Consider the following 14,704-nt stretch of genomic DNA (forward strand, 5'->3'; position numbering starts at 1 on the left):
AAGGTGACCAAGGTTTTATATGGGAATTTGCATTCTACAGGCAGACCAAAGTATTGGCTCCTCTACAGAAGTCCATTCCCTAGTGGGAAGTTACATCTTTATTTCCTTGATATGCCTTTTGAAGTCCAGTTTGCCCCAAGCTTTTATTAGCTGAGGCAGTTTGTAAAAACAAGTGAACAGGGACTAAAGCTTTATCTCAGTGGTTGAATACTTGCTTATCACACATTGAGTTTGATTGCCAATACCACAAAACAAACAAGTGAGCCAAAACACCAAAACAAAACACACAAAAAAAACTAAAGTAAAAATGTTAAGAAAACACACGACAGTGTACCATACACACAGAAGCTCAGTGCACATGTACACACACACACACACACACACACACACACACACACACACACCATTTTATTCCAGACCACAGTCTAATGATGAATGTCTTGATATCCTTTTAAGATAACCCTTGCATTAAGAAATCACTTTTCCTGTGACTAATGACAGTTTGAAATTACTCTTTGTATAAACCATTAGTGATTCTTAGCTTGGGAAGCACCAGGGCCCCATACATAGAGATTTTGACTCACTTGTTGTGGTGGTTTGAATAAGAATGGCCTCCATAGGCCCATAGGGAGTGGCACTGTTAGGAGGTGTGGCCTTGTTGGAGGAAGTGTGTCACTGGCGGGAGAGCTTTGAGGTTTCAGATGCTCAAGCCAGGCCCAGTGTCACTCTCTTCCTGCTCCCTGCAGGTCCAGATGGAGAACTCTCAGCTATCTCTCTAGTACCGTTTCTGCCTGCATGCCGTCATGCTTCCCACCATGACGGTAATGGACTAAACTTCTCATCTGTAAGCCAGCCCCAATTAAATGTTTTCCTTTTTAAGAGTTGCTGTGGTCATGGTGTCTCTTCACAGCAACAAAAAGGCCCCTGTCACTTATGGGAAAGCGTTGTCCATCGTTCTTACCTGTTTCACATAGCATCCTTGCCTTGTTGGGGGTGACGGCAAGCCTGAACAGTGGAACTTGGGGTGTAAACCAGGTCGTCTACTTCCATATTTTATTTTGAGTGGATTTCTTGTGCACTTCACTGTCACGCTTTTTAGATACAGGAACCCCTTTTCACCTTTTGATTTTGCAGAGCATGTTTCCAGGGGTAGTGAGGTGCTCTCGTCGTCCTATATGACTGGCATGGTAATCTTGCAGCTTAGCAGAATAGACTAGCCTCTGGCTGCGACCTCAGCAGGAAACCAACTCCCTGTCAGGAGACACATATCCAAGAGAGCACACTGGCATATTTCCACCCACCTGTAAAGTTAAGGGGGGAAAAAACCCTTAATCAATGTTTGGATGGGTTTCACAGTCTCTGAGAGAATCCCACTGGTCATTAATTAGTCTTTTTGCATTACTCTAATTATGTTGTGCTTTCTGCTTTTTCCAAGTGGAATAATTTGGGTAGCTTGACCAGAATTACCTGGTTATGTTTGGGTCATTAGTTCTTAGATTCGAAACACAGCAATGGTCTACCCAGCAATGCTGTCCACTGGACCACAAGAAAAAATGCTTTTTGACTTAAGGACAGAAACAAAACCTTTGTTAGGTCTAAAGGATTGTTACCTGAGTCATTTATAATATTTTGAGCATCTGAATAATAAGCCATCATACAATACAGCACTAATCCATGTTTTAAAGTTCTGTGGCTAGGCATGGTGGTATATACCTGTAGTGACTGCACACAGGAAGTACAGGCAGAGGACCAAGGCCAGAAGGACCAATACAGGGAGATTCTCTATCAAAACAAGGATAGCAGAATTTAAAAGTCACAGTGTGCGGGAGGTGCTGGAAGTGTAGCCTGTGCCAGCAAGGTTGCCTGGTATGTGCAAGGCTCTGGGTTAGATTACCATGTCCAACCAGACACACACAGAGAAAGAAAGAAAATAAGAACTCAAACCCAAAAGCGCATGTGAAGCACATGTGTGGCTGGGGAGGTGGCTCAGCTGGGAAAACACCCAGGTTTCTGTCCTCAGCACCCGTGTAAGTGTAAGAAGCTGGGTGTGCTGATGTGTGCCGGCGACTCTAGAACTGGAGGTGGAGACAGCAGATCCCTGGGGCCCCCTGACTAGCTAGTCCAGTCGGTTGGTGAGCTCCAGTGTCAGTGAGAGGTGCTGGCTCATAAAGTATGGTGGGAGGGCTGTAGAGATGGCTCCGTGGTTAAGACAGTGCAAGGACCTGAGTTTGGTGCCCAGCACCCACACTGGGCAGCTCACAACTGCGTGTGACTCCAACTCCAGGCGGAACTGCCTTTGACCTTTGGGGAAACATATGCTCATGTGCATGTAATTCCTTATACACAATTAAAAACAAAATAAATCCTTTTGGAAGTAAGGTGAAGAAGTGATTGAAGGAAATATTCTAATGCCAGACCATTGGCTTCCACACATGCCTGCAAAGGGCACACCTGCATCACACATGAACACGTGCATGCACCCCCCATTAAAGAAATGTGTATGCTGTATAATAAATAATATTTATAGTTGCCTAAGTAGGATTTCTAAGCAGATAACAATATATTTTATATGTTATATAGACTCTATATAAGTCTGACAAAAAATCAGCCAATATGTATTCCCCTTCAAATATCCAAAAATAACATGCATACTTCAATTTGATCATTTTTGTCTAGGAAAGCAGCATTTAATTTTATTTTTAACTTAAAAATATTTATGTAATTTCCATTCAAAAAGTGCCAGTGGTTGGGTTTAAGGGTGTGTGTGTGTGTGTTTATGTAATGGTAGGGCACTGGCCATACAGGGCTACAGCTCCATACTTCGAAAGCCAGCTGCTGCAATGGAAACCTCTTCTCCTTGGTTTCCCAGGAGAAGAGGTTTCCATTGCTCCTTAATCCATGTGGTACTGCTACATGGGTTGAATATTTCTTGTCTGGAGAACTTTTCTTTGCTACATTTCATCAGAATTGGTGAGGGAACTAGGCTGTTTTCACTGAAGGCAATGAATACATTAATTAGTGGAAAATGGAGGAAGCAAAGTGCTATCATCTCCTAATGAGAATCGCAGGAACACTGATGATCAAGTCACTTTCCCAAATCAATGCCAGTGTCAACCATTGGCCAAGCAGCATGCTTCCTCCATGGATGATGGAGGAATCTCAGTGTTTACCTGGTTATTGCTGGGGCAACACCTCCCTATCATACCCTTAGTGGGCTCTGAGAATGAGGTTGAGTTGGGACTCCTTACCTTTGACATCCCTGTTTCCTCTGACCAGTCCCTCACTTGCCTCGGAGCCTGGCATCCTTTCCCTGCCCGCTTCCACCTTGCACAGTGCACAGTTTGAGTGCACCCGAGCTGCAGAAGCCCGGGGTTGCATCCACTGTGCTGAAAAAACTTGGAGCACTTTCTCTTGAGATGTGGGGCGAGCGAGGGCTGAGGGGGCTCCCCCGCTGGGTTATGGTTGCCTCCTCCTTTCCCAGCAGGAGAGAAAAGAGCAGGTTGGGGTGAGAAAGCAGTTTTTTAGCTACTGCTGCATGTCAAATAGGCTTCCTATTGTTTTGTTTACCCTATTGGCTAATTCTAAGATTTTAGTTCCAGGAGGGTTTTGCCAGGTGGCGAATATTCTAGGTGATTCAGACAGCGACAGCATAGAAGGGAGAAACAGCGGCAGGCTCCGATCGGACCATTGCAACCTTGACTTTTATTCTCTACCATCTCTCCCCTCTTTGATATCCTTATTTTCAAAAAGACCAGAAGAATGCCTGAAACGGCCGCGCTGGACAGGTTGAGGCTAAGTAAGCAGTTTCCTTAGCAACTGTAGCCGAACAAAGCGCTGGCGAATCTTCCTTGTCTCATTTTTCATTTCTTTTTCTTTTCTCTTCTTTTCCGCCCCCCAGCTCTGGAAAGGAGGTCAGGTGCTCTGCGCTAAGTTCACACTGTGGCTTTGCTTGAGGTATCTTCTCCATCAGCACCGGGAAGGCGGATCACTGTGCACCACTCCGGCTCCTTTTATTTATTTCAGTTAGCAACGAGCACACACCCAGCCACACTTTGCAGTGGGTTCTCCAATGAAAATAGAATATTTATTGTATTTGTGCAGAGTTCAAAACTGAAGGTGTAAAAGCCAAGGAAGGCACTAGCCACACACATCCCTGCAGGTTGTCCAGGGTTTTTAACCAGAGCTTGCCGGACTTCAAAGGCATATCAGAATATTTTTGGTAATGGGATATAAGCTCTTACTTAAAAAAAAAAAAAGACTTAGATTAGTCCTCTACTAATTCGATTCGTCTTATAAAATTATATGCAAGATCTAAAATTGAAGTTTATGGTTAATTTCAAGTTTCAAATTCAATTCAACAATATTTATTGCAACTCTGAGTCCCTAGGAACTGCAGGGGATAAGCAGATGTGGTAGACGGTCTTTGCCCTCGAGGAGTTTCGAATTTAGTCCTGGGAATAAGACAAATATAGTGTAATTACAACCAAAAGGGAGAAAGTGATAAATGGCGGCAGGCGGCGGTTATCGACCCTGACTGAAGATTGGAATCACCTGGAGAGCTATGAAAAACGCCAGCGCCAGGCTTCTCCCCCGGGGTTCCGATTTAATTGGTCTGGGATAAAGACCAGGCATTGGGGTTTTAGAAACGCTTTCCGGGTGACTCAGTGTGCAGCCAAGGTTAAGAACCTCTGGCAAGAGTCTCTGAGAACATCCAAGATGCTAAGGTTGGTTGGGTTGAGAAAAGGCTTGTCAGGTAGTATTTAGGAAAGGCCTGGCCAAGTGAGTGTGAGGTGCCAAGCAGCAGGGGCTATTGGGAATAAAAGAAAGTGATGGAGGTGCAGAGTGAGTTGAGATAAGCCACAGAGGAGGAAACAGGGTGGGGGCCTTAGGAAACAGTGAGCATGGAGTGAACTGTCAATGCCAGCATGGAGTGCACGAAAGGGCAGGTGAGGAAACCCCTGAGTCGGAGGCGGGGCTTGGTCCCTGTTGGACTCTTCTGTGTTTTAACTGCTGTACCTGAGATCCCTGGGTTGTGATGGAGAAAAGTCAAGAAGAGAGAGAAAAAAACTTGTTGTTTGGAGACAGGGTCTCATATAGTAGTCGTTTAGGCTGGGCTCAAACTTGCTGTGTCGCCTAGGATGACTTTGAACATCCGATCCCGCGACTTCTACTTTCTGAGTGCTAGCATTTCAGGGACATGTACCACGTTCAGTTTATGCAGTGCTGTGAACCAAAGCCAGGGCTTTATGCATTTTTACCAACTGATTACGTGCCCAGTCCCAAGAAAAACTTATTAACGAGAGGAGGGGATGAATTAATGTTTGGCAACTTAGGAAATAACTTGATAATTTGATTAAACTTAGTTTCTAATTAAGGAAACCCTAGAGGGAACTGACCCAAGACAGAGGCAGGATGAGCTAATGGGCTGTCATGATTCCAAGATCAGAAGGATGCTGAGGTGAGGACATATAACAGCTCCTGAAAAACAACTTGGCTGCTGAGGACAAAGGTCAGGGGGTAGATAATTTTTTATTAATTAATTAACTTATCAAGACAGGGTTTCTCTATCTAGCCCTGGCTGTTCTGGAACTCACTTCATAGACCATGCTGGCCTTGAACTCAGAGATCGACCTGCCTCTGCCTCCTGAGTGTTAGGATTAAAGATATATGCCTGCCACAAGAGTAAATAATTTCAACCAAGCATTAAGATTTAAGGGTGAAGGGCTGCAGAGATTGCTCAGTGGTTATGAGCACTTATTATCAGTCCTTATAGAGGACCCAGGTTTGGTTTCTAGCACCCACATGGTGGTTTACAAGCCTCTGTCACTCCAGTCCCAGGGGATCTGACCTCTTCTGATCTCCACAGGCACCAGACATGCCCATGGTACACATACGTACATGCAGGCAAAACATTCAAAATCATAAACATAACATAAATTTAAAAATCTTTTTTTTTTTTTTTAAGATGAGGGCAAGAAAAGAATATGGGACTGCTGTGTTGGACAGACAGAGGGACTAAGCTCTGGAGCTTGGAATAAAGGTTCTTTGCTCTTACATGTGGAAAAAAAAAAGACTATGGAAAGACAAGGAGAAAGCTGTTTAGAGGAGAGAATCGGAAGCTGAAAGAAGAGGCAAAGTTAGCCTTAAGGGGTAAGAGGGTCTGCTTGTTCTGAGGCACAGAAAGGGGCTCTCTGGGAGGAGGCATCATTATCACAAGGCTGTCAGCAGGCGGCCAGTGAGGGTGAAGCGGAGGTCCTTGGCTCTGTGGCTTGTCTGCAGCATGGGTTGTCCCTGAGGACTGTTGTGTGTGTGGTGGGAGGCAGACCTCATGCCAAGAATGAATGGCTGGGAAGGGAGTTACATTGAATTCTTTATGTGCATTAGATGGTTCTCCACTTCTGGTACTCACTCATGCTTCATGTATTGAAGCACAAAATAGATGTAGTGGGGGGAAAAAGATAGTTTTGTTCCTGGAGATGGGGCAAGTGAGCTTTCAATAAACAATATTCAAGCAACATCAATGGGAAAAAAGACACCCCATAACTTGAACTTAAAAGTATAAAACAAACATTCTTTCATTTTCTTTATGCTGTTTAAGTCATTTGTTAGTGAATATCAGTATGCAGTGGGTTTGTTGTGAGTATATGTTGTGTACATATATGTTATGTGAATCACACCTGATGTATAGATCAGGAGACTGAGAGTAAGGGAGATATGCGGACAGAAAAAGGAGAATTGAGACACCCCACCCCCACCCGACTTGGGGATCACAGGTAGAATGCTTCAAGCTGTTCACTGGCTCTGCTCCACAGTGGGAATATCCAGTGGCATCATGCCCCCTATCCCAGAATCTCCCTCAGTTATCCCTAAATAGAAAGTTAAAGAACAGGGGCAGACTCTACCAACAAAATAAATGTTTTATTTATTATTCATGGATCTCCAGAGTGTATGTGCTATGCAGTTAGCATGCTTTTCAGAATAACGGCTTCACATATTCTCTTTCTTCACATAGCCATGCTGATCCAAGCACATGTACATATGTTCCTGATGACTACAGTAGAGCATAGAGAACTATGCTCCCTAGGTCTTCTGGACCTTTGTGAGCATTTGGACCACCTCCCACTCCAACACAGGAATGATGCTACAGAATCTGGGATCAGGGTTTCCTGGCCTTGTACTTCTCTTGTTCATCACCTAAGGTAGAAATTCTGTTTTTGAGTTATTATAATCTTCATCATGTACTCTCTTGTGTTAAATTCTTTCTATAACATTAATCTTGTACCTAATCCTATATCTTCCCTCCTTTAGTCTACTGTTATCTTAAAGCTCTTTCTTTGTTCACTATTGAATATATGTTCTATTACTGAGGTCTTCATGTTCATTGATGGATATGAGAAAGGAAAACAAATAGCTCATTCTTTTGTATGATATCTAGTTTCAAGTAGAGGATGCCCATCTTTTGAAGAGGTTTCTAAAGCTACATCATAGCTTCTCTTATTTTTCATTAATCTGAACAGAAATCTTGGCATTCTTAGTAGATTCCCTTATTTAAATGGTGTGGTACATGACAATATCTTCTCTGCTCAGGGAATTCTCTTCCTGAGAGGGGCCAGTCTGGGTTGTGCATGTCAAAGTATCATGTCCATCAATGATGAATTGAGTGACATCTACGCCATGGGAAAATCAGATGCCTGCTTCCAGCGGTTCCTGTGTCCAGGGTTCATAACTCTTATTTTTAGTCATCTCAGGAAGGGACTATGCTACTTGTTTTCAATGTGGCAGAACATTGTGATAGCTGCAAGGGAGTCCTTGAATGGACTCTCTTGAACTTCTTTTCTTGCCAAGCTCAGAGTACAATTCTTACCCATGAAATAAGAACATCTTTGTTTTGCATTTCTGTGATACATGGGTGTGTGCACATGTGTGTTCACATTTCAATAAGTATGTACACATGTTTGATGTGTGTGTTTGTGGGAGTATATGCATATAATGTGTGAGGAAACCATGGTATTTAGTCTTGTCGATTTGACAGGATGCAGAACCTCCTAGGAAGTGGGCCTCCAATCATGCTTGTGGAAGACGATCTTGATTTCATTAATTGGGGTGGGAAGACTGGCTTGCTGTGGGTGGTACCCTCCCCTGACTGGAGTTCTTGACTACATAAGTAGAGAAAAAGATCTCAGTAGCATCAGTAATCATCAATCTCTGTGCTGATTGTGGATGGAATGTGACCAGCTGCTTTAGACTGGACTCTTGATGTGTGACCCATAATAAACCCTTTTGGGGCTGGAGAGATTGCTCAGAGGTTTACAATAGCTGTTCTTCCAGGAGACCTGGGTTCAATTTTCAGCACCCTCATGGCAGCTCACAATTATCTGTAACTTCACCTCCAGTGGATCTGACACTCTCCCACAGACATACATGCCAGCAAAATACAAATGCACCTAAAATAAAAATAAATTATTAAAAATTAAAGAATATTAAAACAAAAACAAGCCAAACCAAACAAAAAACTCTTTCTTCCTTGCTTTTGCTTTGTTTTGTTTTGTTTTAAATCACAGCATCAGGAAAAGAAAACAAGACAGTTGCTCAGCCACCTCCCCAGCCCAAACATCTTTCAATAATTTCTACTTCCATGAAGTGTGTTGGAATTCTGCAGTACATATTTTTCAATAATAGGTCAATTCAGGTCTAGACAGTATTGGAAACACTCTTTTTGGAACTGATAATACGAAAAAGGAAGACAATAGAGTGAACAGCAGACTAGTTGGACCAGGAATCCCCACTGGCTCTTTCTATGGGGCAGCCGAAATTCCTAAGCTCATTGTTTTGTGCTTATCTTTTTCTCTGGTTTCTTCAGAGCCCTATTGACATCTGGATGACTGTTTTCAGCTGTCACTTTGTCCCTCGGAGAGTTAATATTGTTAATTTTGTCCATAATGACTAAGAGATATGCAAATGAGACACATAGGATTTTTTTTTATCCCTGCCCACAGTATTCAGGATGTTACTTCCCAAGTCCCCTTACATAAGTTTGGAGACTGTGATTTGAGGTAAGATCAAATTATAGACATCACTCTTTCCATTGTAACAAATACCATCCTCAAACCTAGTTTCATGCTGCATGTTGGCAGGCCGTTCATGCGGGTGTCACTTGGCTGGTGTTGATTCTATGGGTCACACTTGGGCCCTGAGTGCCAGGTACAATTGTAACTAATTCAGTGTCCCTTCTCTGGAGCTACTCCGTCAATCTACCTAATGATTGTTCCTCTTGGCTCGTTTCGCAAGGCATTTATGTCCATTAGTGGTAGAAGTTTTCTGTATAAATAACACTTGACATGTTTTCCAGGTGTTATAATAACACCAAGTAGAGCTAGTGGTGTTTGCTCTGTAATTTACCAGAGGACAAATTCATGGAAGCAAAGCCAATACAAGGTACGGCATGTCCCACTCTTTTGTGGAAGAACAACTCTTTCTACCATTTTAATGAAAAGACAGCTCAGTGGTTGCTAGGAGGGGGTGATACATGTGTGAGAGAGAGAGAGAGAGAGAGAGAGAGAGAGAGAGAGAGAGAGAGAGAGGTGTTAACAGAAGATATGTGGGATTTGTAACCATGTACAAGCGGAAACATGAATGAGTTTGAAAAGCAAAAGTTTTAGATTTTTGGAAATAGCAACGAAATCAGTTTCTCTCTTTCAATCTTTCTCTATTGATCTTTCTGTCCTTGACTTCATGGTGACAACTCATGGTCTTTGTGCGTGAGACATGGAGAATCTTCACCTGTAGATAGATGTAAATGGGCTCAGGAGAGACCTTTTACAAAGCCTATTACCACTGCCACTTCTTTTCTTTCTACACAGCATTTTCTTCAAAGGTGAACTCTCACCTTCTTTGGGTTTTTGCAGAACATTTAGTGTTTTCATTCACTGTGGCTATTGTCCCTTGTGAGTCTTCTTACCATCTTCTGAAGGGCGCATTCCCAGAGGAGGATGGGCAAGTGAGTGTCACCTTGGGTGTCCTTGATGAGTAATGTGTGAAGTTCTAGAGGCTGAAGTCTAGGAACAAAGATTAGAACCTGAGTGGTCCAGGGAGGAAACAGGCATGATTTGAGAGGGAGCAGATCTCCTGCAGAGACACCCCAAGGAAGCAGCTGGCCCTGTGTTGTGATGAGGGGATGTTCTCTTCAGGGTAGACACAGCTGTGCACCTTGGCCAGGACAGAGTCAGGTGCTGAGGAAGTAGGTGATTCTGTCAGGCCATTGGAAATATTTAGTCTCCAAATACCAAGGTCAGGGAGGAAGACAGCTTGAGGGACAAGGTCATCTCTGGTGACTGGAAACACAGGTCAGGGCTTGAGTTGTATCTTGTATTTTAAAGACCATTACTATCCCTTTCTCTGGGTAAAATCCCCCAGAGTTAGCAGACAATACTCTCTTTCCTGTAGAATTCTAATTCTTCTCAACTATGTCCATCTGTGATCCTTCAATAGAAAGAAGGACTGTATCTCATTCACCCCTGGTCTCAACTCAGTGCCTGATATGGAAAGACTTGATGACCCAAGTTTATCAGAGACTCACAGAACTTGGGTCAACAGACTCTCAGAGTTAGATGAATGGGTTTCTGACAAAGTCAAATCCAGAGAGCAGTTCAGAAGGCTTGTGAATAGTCCTAATCCCTCCCTGTGTGATTCTGTATCTGTCTATCTATCTATCTATCTATCTATCTATCTATCTATCTATCTATCTATCTATCTTTTATCTATTATCTATCCATCGATCTATCTGTCATCTGTGTATCTATCATCTGTCAATCATCTATCATCTCTCTATATATACACATACACACATATATGTATATACAATATAATATATTTACAGTATATCTACCATACCATATTTATACTTATAGCACATATGACATAATATAATTATATAGTATATGTGTTTGTATGTGTGTGTGTGATTGTGTCTTATGGGGAATATTTGTCATGCAGATATTAACCCAGTCCCCTGCAGGAGAAGAGGAATCAATGACAGCCATGCAGACTGATGTATTTTTCCCCACGGAAAGTGGTGAAAGAAACTGCTCTGTTAAAGGAACTCTGTGTGTGGGGGATACGTTGTGAGGGAGAGAGCAACATGCAAGGTGTGTGTGTGTGTGTGTGTGTGTGTGTGTGTGTGTGTGTGAGAGACAGACAGACAGAGATAGAAAGAGAGATAGAGACAGAGAGAGAGACAGAGACAGGGAGAGAAAAGCAGAGAGACAAACAGAGAGAGACACCCAAAGAGACAGACCCAGGCAGAGACAGACAGAGATAGAGATCTGTGAATCTAGAATGGGTAGGAGAATTTCTTGGAGCATGAGAAGTCACTAATCACAGATTTGTACAGTTAGAGGACTGACGAGGAAGAGATTCCTATATCATCATTATTTTTGATGGTTAACCATTGCTGGCCAGACTGGTGGGCACTTCTGAGAGAATGTTTCCAGATAGGGTTAGCTGAAGAAGCTGAAGAATCATGCTGAATATGAGTGGTCCCATGCCATGGCTGGGTTCCAGTCTGAATAAACAAAAGAAAGCAAGAAAAGCATCGTTCTTTTCAACTTCCTGTCTGTTGACACAGTGTGACCTGCCTCCTCATGCTCCCTCTGTTCCTTCCTCGACATGATGGGCTTCAGTCTCTAGCTGTGAGGTGGGAGTGTCTCTCCTTCCTTAAGGGGTGGCTTGCCAGGTAGTGGGACACATAACCAGAAAGGCAACCGGTGCATGATCTGTACATCTGGGTCCTCTTTTACCAAGAAATAAAATGAAGAGTTTGAGCAGACATTAAAATCTCATTGGACACTTAATCATGGTGTCTTTAAAACTTTGTAATAACAGCAAGTTTAGTTCATATGATTTTAGTATGTATATTCATACATGTCCCCAAATCTTTAAGAACAGCAGTTTAAAAAAATGTTAATATTGTGGTTATCCTTATCACTTATTTTCCTTAAATATAGTAAGGTATGCCATAAATGCAGCCCATACCAATGACAGCGCAGGTCTTCTACCTCAAGCACAGTGGTTTCTCTTTCTGTCCAACTGTTCTCTGTCAAGTCATTTCAAATACCTCAAACCATAATGTCCACTGCACACACACGATTTACAAGTTTACAGAAGACAAATAAATAGAAATATTCCCATAAAGACTCTCAATCTTCTATTTCCAGAGCAATATGGCTGTTCTGATAGGCAAAATAATTTTAGCCTGGTCTAAGCTTTGTGTAATTTTAGAACTCTGTTCTAAGCGTTGAGTGAGAACCCAAATGCCTTTAGCTGTACTGGCCTTTCCATTTTCAAACCCACTAGGCCAAAGCAAAGTGTTAAAGGCATTTCTCCATATTCTTCTGAGAACTATTTATTATTTGTTATCTGTTTGATGTAACACTTCCTTCAAAGGTATGCTGTCTATTCTGGCCATAATAGGAATCCCATCTCTTATGCACTGAGGAGTAACTAAAAAGGAGAAAGACCAAATGCATTCATTGGGTGTTTGAACCATATAAAATGTGTCTCTTTTACCTTCTACTAGACATAAAATATACCTAGCTTTCTGGGCCCTCCTGTGTCCACCTGTGGGATCTCTTGAGAAGCATCATTAGGTAATGTGGGGGTATGTTCTAGGGTGACCTTTCCTCTCCTGAGACCCCTCTTTTTATTTTGAAAACATCAGGTGCCAGGGCATAGAAAATCCATCCAATCTGATTTCTGACCTCCATCCATCCTAGAGTCCACTGCCTTCAGAAACTCCCTTTTGTACTAGCAATGCCCTCATTGCTCTTCACAGGCAAACTCTCTTGCCCCTCCTCCTGACAATCTGTCAGACAGTCACGGATTTTTCTTTGCTAGCAAGGCACTGTTACCAGTAATTGCAGAAACCATTAATAAAGTGGGTGGGAGGGGGTGAGGGGGAGGGGGGAGAGAGACACAAAGGGAATGACTACTGTACATAGCCCACGGGCTTTTCCCTCCCACACATATGATTCACTGTTGTTCCCCCGCCTCACATGGGAAAACGTTGTCCTGCTGAAAATACACCTTAAAGGCAGCTTTGCCTCTGAGATACCACATATGCATATTAATAACACACACTTGGTAGTGCCTAGAGTTGTTTTTAATGAAGCAAGCTGAAATATACCAGCAAGTTTCTCATCTTCTGAGTGTTGCAGATGATCTGGGAGTGTGGCGTGGTGTGGCTTCTGCCCTCGAAGAGAGATGGAAGGGGCAGGACCAGGAAATCGTTCTAACGGAGACAGGACGGGAAGGAAGATGGAATGGGTCCGTTTTACGGGAAGACTGCAGCTTTCCGCGGGTCCTGGCCTGGGAGACGGCCACAGAAGTCAGTGAGTGACTAGGTAGAAGGCAACCCAGGTGAGGGAAGGCGCTGGAGAGAAAGATGGAGGCAGATAACTGTTCAAGGAAGGGGATTGGAAGAGATGTGAGGAGTCTTTGGAGCTCTGAGTTGTTTTATCACCCACCTGTTGCTCTCCCCTTTCCCTGTGTGAATTAACTTGTTGGAAGGGAACAGACCATTTCTGTTCATTTAGGGCCAGATTCAGGGTAGAGTGTCTAAGAATATAGGATAGTCTGTCCCCGTGTCTCACGCTCTGCTTCAAAGGCACAACTCATGCTTTGGGGCTGAACACTGAGCAAAGGTGGGTGGTCGAGTCTCACTTGTTTTCTTTAGACTCGTGCAAGGTAAGGTGTGCTCTTTCAGGAAGCCTTGGCAGCTCGGTCAGAACCCAACACTAAGGAGAACGTTTCCTGGGTCTCCCAGTGTAACTTTGTGAAGAAGAAATTCCCTTTTACTCACAAGCATTACTCAGGGAGTGGAACAGATGGGCTGCCCAACAGAAAACCATTAGTGTCTCTGGGACCCCAAATATCCCAGAGTCCAAGTTATTCCTGCACTTGCTCTACTTGACTTTCTGTTCTGGAAGGAGAGACCTGTGACCTCTCAGAGCTTATACTGGCAGTCTTCTAGTGCTTTCCCTCTCAATGCTTGCATGGGAAGGCCAGGTGGGGCTCTATGCAGGGCACTTTCATTGATGGCCGAAAATGAAAACTTATTTCCTTTCTACTTGAAGGCTCTTCTGTTTGAGCCCTGGTTTTGTTTCCGACATGGACCCCTTCATCCTCCATATGACTGCTGCAATCAATTACCGTAGCTTTCAACTTTACTGTTTTGCTTCCAACTTCTTGTTCTTCTGATGTGACTTCTGTCTGGAGCCTTCAGCATTAATTCTGTCTTTCGAGTTCTCCATTCCACGGCATAGTTACAATGTCATCAGTTCCATGAAAACCTTTCTGCTTTCGCTGATGAAAACGAACGCCGTGTTGTCTTTAGACCATTGGATGGGCCAGTGTTGTTTGAATCATCTTTGGAGGAAACATTACACAATCCAGAGAAGTGGTCAGCATGCCAGGCATGCATCTGCTGCAGGAGGATTACAGTTCGCAAGTCCACAACCCAGCAACACAGCTGTTTATTCTCCTTACCAAGTACTATGTACGGCACATACTTACTGTGCTTTGTACCATAAACAGCTGGCAGTGAAGTACCAGCTTCACCACAAATGCTTGGGTAATATGCTATGTGCTATCTGGAATGTTCCTTAAAGTTCGTGCATTAAAGGCTTGCTCCCCAGCCTGTGGCACAAGT

This window comes from Peromyscus eremicus, chromosome 19, assembly GCF_949786415.1.
Source record: "Peromyscus eremicus chromosome 19, PerEre_H2_v1, whole genome shotgun sequence".
Taxonomy (NCBI): domain Eukaryota; kingdom Metazoa; phylum Chordata; class Mammalia; order Rodentia; family Cricetidae; genus Peromyscus; species Peromyscus eremicus.